The following is a 7,550-nucleotide window of genomic DNA, read 5'->3' on the forward strand; positions in this document are numbered from 1 at the left end:
CGAACAGAGGATAGGAATCGCGGTGTCGGAGAGAAATCGCGAGGTTAAAGGATTTCTTAACGGGCGGGTTTGGTGGTTAACGGGTTCGGATCCTACAACCAATAACCCAAAATCCTATTAAAAGTTGAGTTCAGACCGGGTCCGGTTCAAGCCATTACTGTAGCAAACCGAACTAACCTTGGTTTGCTTGGTTCGCTAACCAATCGAACCCCGATTTGACTCAAACCAATTTTGTTTGATTCATCTCTACAAGACGAATCTTTTCACACTTTTTATTCTATCAAAACCTCTTCTATTACGAACCAACCCAAATTGGTTCAATTTGGTTCAATCTTGGTTCAATGGGTTCACCAACTAAATGACCTCTGATTTGAACGAAACCACTTTCGTTCAATTCGTCATCATAAGACGAATTCATTCCCTTCCACTAATACAATTTCTAATCATACCCAATTAGGATTAAATTATTTACAATTTAACCCCTAAAAGTTTCGGTATTTTACACCTACTCAGGTCGACTCGAAGCTGACATGGAGATGTCGATAACCTTAAACTTTCGCTGCGCTATCCGGTGCTCAGGTCGATTGGAGTACCCATTCCGGTCGACTCCAATCCGACATGGAGGGTTTTGATATACTTCGACTTCCGCTGTAGTTATCCAAGCTCAGGCCGACTTGAATGCCCATTCAGGTTGACTCGAACATCCGAATCTTGGATAACTTTGCCTGGAGTCAAAGTACTTTACCTCTCCAACCTGCATTAAAAGTTAGCTCCAAAAACATTTAAAGTATAGGTGGAGAGTCAGTTCTCAAAACTGTCTCTTGGTCTTAACTTTAGATTTCCAGTGAAACCTTGGATTAGACCGACGCCATGTTTCTTTTCAGGAACGCGTCCTGACCCACTCCTCTCAGGAGAGTATACCTGATTGCCAACCAAGTCCTCTCCAGACTTGTTGAACTTTTGCTCGGCTCTGTCCTTGACCCCTAGAGTTTGTTACTGCGACTTAGTTCTCCAGATCGCCTAGATTTCACTAATCCTCTGGTCTCCTGAACGTACTCGACTGGATTTGGCCATGCTTTCCGATCCTCCGACACTGCACGGACTTGCACCTAGTGCTCTTGACTCGCAAAGACTTCTGCCTAATACTCCAAATCAGGACTTCCTCCTTGCCTAGCCTACAACTAGGACTTTGTCCTTTACCTAGTCTCAATTAGGACTTTTACCTGTGCTCCCTACATACTAGATTAACAATATGATTCTAACACATACTTAACTTACACCTAGTGAGTGTCATTATTAAAACTAAGGTTCGATCATCTGGTGCGTGGGATCGACCTAAAGGTACTATAAAAGAAGGGTGAATCTGCACAACTAGATGAAGAAATTACAAGCCCTCCTCTCTAACTTGTGGTGTTTTTGAACGCGAACGGGGCCAAGCTCTTGCAACCGGAAAAGATCCAGGAGGAGTGCGTGGCGCTCAGGACTTCCAGAACGGCGTCAATTACTTTGGTTTATTTTCTTTACTTGTCTTGCTTTCCTTTTATTTATTGTATTATTTATTGGACTGTAAGACAGGTTTATCCGCCTTCGAACAACTTTCGGAAAGAAGAACACTAGTGGGCGGGTGCCTCCTATACATAGGCCTTGGATGTACCAACCCTGGGGGGTTAGGAACCAAGTAGAATCTGCGAGTCCTCTGCATCTTTTACTAATCCACTTCTTAGTACTTTGATAAACCAAACGAACGAAAAAGCGACAACGCGCTATTCACCCCCCTAAGCAACATGTTATATAAATGTGTAGATTAAAACTAAATTTACTCATAAAAAATACATTATCATTTTTAAAAGATCTCATTTTTTATTATATAATAACATCAAAGTTCTTATTTTCATTGGCATTCTTGTCATCGTCGTCATCATTATCGTCGTCATCGTCGTCTTTAGATTCATTCTCAATAATTTCAGTTGCATCCACATTTATTACTAATCCGTTGGGATGTTATAATGTTGAAATAATATATTCCTCTGTTTGAAATGTGTTTATAACTTTCTCTTATTGATATGCAATGTTTGTCCAATATTTCTCAATCTTTTCCCATGCTTTGGTTTTACAAACAATCCACCAATCATGTTTATCATGTTTCAAACTATGATATGAAGCATAGAATATTTGAATCGCTTCTTATGTCAACACAAATGGTTCACATCTTTTATATAATCTCTTATGATTGATTTTAACTAAATTATACTGTGAATGCACCTTCATTCCTCTTACAGGGTCAAACCAGTGACATATAAATAAAATAACTCACATTTCTAGTTTGGGGTATTTACCTCTATAATTTCATCGAGTAAACCATAAAAATCATTATTTTCACCTCTATCATGATCTGATGACTGAACATATACCTCACTATTTATTGTAGTCTTTCCCATTCCATATTCTTTTTGAGTATGAAAATTATATCCGTTTATGAAATATGCTGGTCAAGTGCGTACCAATGCTTTTGGACCTCAAGAAGGATGAAATAAAAATTTACTATAAGAAAATACTAAATAGACAACGCTAGAAAGACAATATTTTTTTGTCAAAACTATTGTCTTTTTTTGTTTAACAATATTTTTAGTCAAAAATATTATCTTTTAAAAATCAAAGATAACATTTTTTCAGAAAACGTTGTCTATTAGGGCTTATTTTGGTCAAAGACAACACTTTTTTAAAAGTGTTGTCTTTAAGGATATCTTATATCGAGGATCTTCTTATCATGCGGTCCGCGGTCTACTTCGGGATTTCGCTAGCCGTCTGCTTCGGACGGTGACCTAGTGCCTCTCCTCTTCTCCCACCCCCTCTCGCACCACTCCTTACCTGCCATTGCATCTCTCTTCCTCTCTCGCCGCTCCGCCCAGCTTCTCCTCTCTGAATACCGATCCTGGCGCAGTATAACTGTAAAATACTAGAAATTTAGGGGTAATTTATAAATAAATTAACCCTAATTGTTGGGGTTTAAGGGAAGATTGGGAAAGTTATTTAAGAGGTTATTTAAGTTAACCCTAAATCTAATTAGGTTTAATTAAAACTCAATCTATTTCATAATGGATAAAGGGTTAAATGGTTATTGGGTTATTGGGTTAGTGGATCCACAACACGTTAAGACCTAGTACTGTACATCCCCATTAGCGATTTCTCCTCCCTGTTTCTCCTGATCGCACGCCTCTGTTTCCTCTTCTCCGACGCTCGCACACGGGGGCTGGCTGCTGGTGTCGACGATGAGGGAAGCTGTCGGAGATCTAGATCTTCAACCTCGGGCTTGCTTTCTTGTCGTAGGTGATGCGGTTCTTCTGGTAGGGGCGGTGATCGACGATGGTGAAGGGAGGCTGTCGGATTGATTTCAATCGGTAAGAGGCTTGAATTCAAATGGATTCCTTGGATCTTTTGGTGTTTTGAGTTCCTATATTGGGAATGAAATTTCAGATCCGTTGGATTCTTGGTTTCGGCCAAGAGGAGAATTGGATTTTGGCCGGGCGGTGGATTGGATCAAACGGAGCTAAGATTGTTAGGGCAAGGAGATCTAGGGCACGACTCAATCTGAGGTAAGTCTTGAATCCGGTTGGACCTTATGATTGAATCTATTGCCTGTTGTGGGGAAATTGTAGAATCATATATTTGATCTTTGGTTAGGATAAGTATCAGCATGAATGAGGGTTAATGAGTGTGATGATTAGTGTGATTAGGGTGTTGGATGAATCAGATCTGTTGGAAATTGGTAGAACCATTGGGTTGATCCATTCCAATCAGTTCTTGATTGTGTTATTGGTTTAGGTTGGAGCTAGGTCTAATCCTAGTGGATTTGACCTATTTTAAAGCTATGATTACAATTATATGGGATGAATGTTGATAAGGGGATTAGTTGGATTAAATTATGAAATTTAATTATTGTAAATTTGATACAGTATCATCTTAGTAAGTATTGTATTGTTGTTTAATTTCAGGACCTTGATTTGATTGGTCCTATTATACTTGGAGCATATATTTGGGATTCTGTTATTGATATTAGTTAAATCAGATGGGTACCTTGTACTTGGTCACTACAGGCTCTATATTCTAGTGCATGATCTATTGTTACTTGTCTACCCTGTTGTTATTCATGTTGCTTGTGTTATTATCTTGTTGATACTCTTGTTTCACATGTTGCTTGATACTTGTCAGTTATCCTTTGATATGATCTAATACTATCCTGTTGCTACTCCTGTTACCTATGTTATTTATCTAGTTGATACCTAGTGTTGTTCGTTGCTTGATACATGCTAGTTGACCTTTGATTGATCTATCCATTGATAGCACAGTCTCAATTTTGTATCATTGACCTGTGATGACTCATCTTGATTCATGTTAATTATGCTGATTAGTTGTAGCTATTATATGTTGAGTTGATCATCATAACATCTACATGCTAATAGTAGATGTTGTTGACAGCAGTTGGTTGTTGTTGTTGTTGGTACTCACCTAACACCGTGTTGTGGTGTGATATGGATGAGAGCATCTGTTGCGCCATGTTGGGTGAGACCAGGACTGGCTAGATAGCCCTCCTGAGATACACTGCCCGCTCCCCACTTGATTATTAGTGGTTAGTTGTTGGAGCAAGTGTAGTATATCCTATTTGGCGTGTCAGTTCACTACACTGGGTGAGTGACTGGGGATGATGAGTGCAGACAGTGACCATGTATGTTGCATGTGATGTGTATTGCATGTCACGTCCCGGGAGGCTGTCAGAAAAATTTTGGCAATATCTCCCCTGTAATAATGACCTTCCTTGAATACATACATGCATATAAACAACCAACAAGGCTGTAATATGGACAACACGTCCAACAGACACATAAATAGATGCATACAAATAACAACAAGGCCGACACGACCGCTCAACAACATAATAAGGCCTACACGACCACGATACACACATCACATATACAACTCATGTATCAACAATACAACCACCACAACAGATAATCTACGTAACAACGAAAATACCAAAACATTACTATATGCATCACAATCCAAACAAACAACACATTGACAAGTAATGATACTAGAACTCCGCAACAGAATACAACAAAAATTGAGTCCACACAACTACGAACGTAAATCCAAAAACACGGATACGTATAAAACTCTATAAGTCCCTGAAAGATCCAAATATACATCAAGATGCACATATCAAATACAACTCGGAACAATACAAACCAAACTGTAAGTCTCCTGCTGTGAGATGGAATCAGCCTGGCAGAATCTCCATGCTCCAAGTAAAATCCTATATGCTACCTAGGGAGGAACAAGGAAACCCCAGGGTCTGGGTAGTGAGTATAAAATACTCAGTGGAGTACAGAATATAAGTGAACAACATGTAAATATATCAACTGAGATAAAGAGAAAGGTATACAATCTCTACACTACTAATCAACAAATAACAGGATATATCAACTGAGGTAAAGAAAAGGTATACAACCTCTATGATAGATATGTAAAGAAAAGGTAAATACTAATCTAACAGGAATCCTGGTAAAAGGTATCATGGGAACAGATATCATGGTAATAATAATCATGTGAATAGAAGTCATATGCATTCAACGATGCATGTCAGGTCATACAATGCAACAATAATATATCAAACAAATGCAACAACCACACGCAACGATGATGTAAATAACAGTGCGGTAAAATAATCCAGTAGCAACTGTATGCACCAAAGCAACACACAACAAATGCAATATGCATGGTCACTGTCTGCACTCATCACCCCTAGACACCCACACAATGAACTGGGGCGCATGACAGGACACTGCACACCTTCCAACAACTACACGTGAGTGAGGAGTGGGAAAATATCACAGGGGAGCTATCTCCGGCCTGGTCACTATTTGCACTCATCCCTAGACACCCACACAATGAACTAGGGCACACAACAGGAATCAACCACATCAACAACAACTACACGTAAGGGGAAGGGCAGTCTTCAGGAGGGCCAGTCCTAGTAGCATCCACACAATGCTATAATGATCGCACCCACACAGCGCTACGATGATCGCACCCACACAGTGCTACAATGATCGCACTCACACAGGCAGTGCGTCGCACCCTCACAGTGCTACAATGATCGCACTCACACCGACAGTGCATCAATGCTCAACATGCTATGATGTTATGATGCTCAGCTCAACAATTAACAACAACTACTCAACATAGTCAACAAGAATCAGGATGAGTCCTCATAGACCAATGATACATAATCGAGACTGTACTGACAACGGATAGATCAATCAAAGGTCAACTGGTACATGTCTGACAACGAGTAACACCAGGTATCAACTAGGTAAATAGCACGAGTAGCAACAGGATAGGTGAATAATGATAGATCATGTACTAGAGATAACAGATCAACAATATAGGTCAACACTAAGATCCCACAACAAGGTATCATAGAGCAACAATAAGATCAAGGTATCAACTATGAGTATCGAGAAATAGATATCAAGTATCAGACATCTAACAGAACTAGGGTCAATGTATCAGATTAAGTTTCAATTCTAGGTATCAACAACTAGTACCACAACAAGGTATCATAGATCAACAATAAGATCCAAGTATCAACTATAAGTATCAAGAACTAGGTATCAAGTATCAAGCATCCAACAGAACTGAGGTCCAAGTATCAAATTAAGTTCCAAGTCTAAGTATCATAGACTAATAATAATATATGAGCACTATAAAGGAAGACTGTACTGACCAAGTACAGGGTACCCACAGATCAATAATATGAAATCGAGACCATGCTATCAATGTATACAACAACCAACGGTCAACTGACATGTATCAAGCAACGAGTGTGATATGGATAACAACAGGATAACTGACATGTGTATCAAGGATAACAACCAAATAAGTAACAACAGATAATAAACCAAGTACTTACAAAATGAAGACCTGTGTTGACCAAACATAGGAGTACCCACCTGATGTAACGCACGTCGAATAAGAACCCTCACAACGATAATCCTCCGTACAACCAGATCACAATTCACGGTCCTGTAAATGACAAAACATAACCCTACTAAATACGATATTATAGAAATTTCTATTACAGAAAACCCTAGGCGATTCTAAGGTTAATCTAATCCAACCAACAAGATCCATCCCAACGGTGACATCCGTATCCAAGCTAACCCTAATCAAATCCAACCCATCACTTAACTCATGCTAAATAAACACGAGTTAAATTCTATTTCAATTTGATTTTCAACCGAATCTAAACCAACTGATCAAGTCAGCTTGATACAAGTTAATTTAGATTCAGGCTAAGGATCAAATAAACCTAATCAACTAATTGAGTTCATGTCAACTTGCAACAAGGTAAACCCTAATTCCATTAACCATGGTAAACCATCAACCACACCCAATTAAACTCACCCTAAAGCAGATCAAGGTAATTCAACCTAGAAGAATCGGCTTTTCAAGAAAGCTTACCTCAAATCTCAGGTCCCTTGCGCCCTAAG

The sequence above is a fragment of the Curcuma longa genome, chromosome 18 (assembly GCF_044706935.1).
Source record: "Curcuma longa cultivar G26 ecotype Majalengka, Jawa Barat chromosome 18, ITB_CL_G26_1.1, whole genome shotgun sequence".
NCBI lineage: Eukaryota > Viridiplantae > Streptophyta > Magnoliopsida > Zingiberales > Zingiberaceae > Curcuma > Curcuma longa.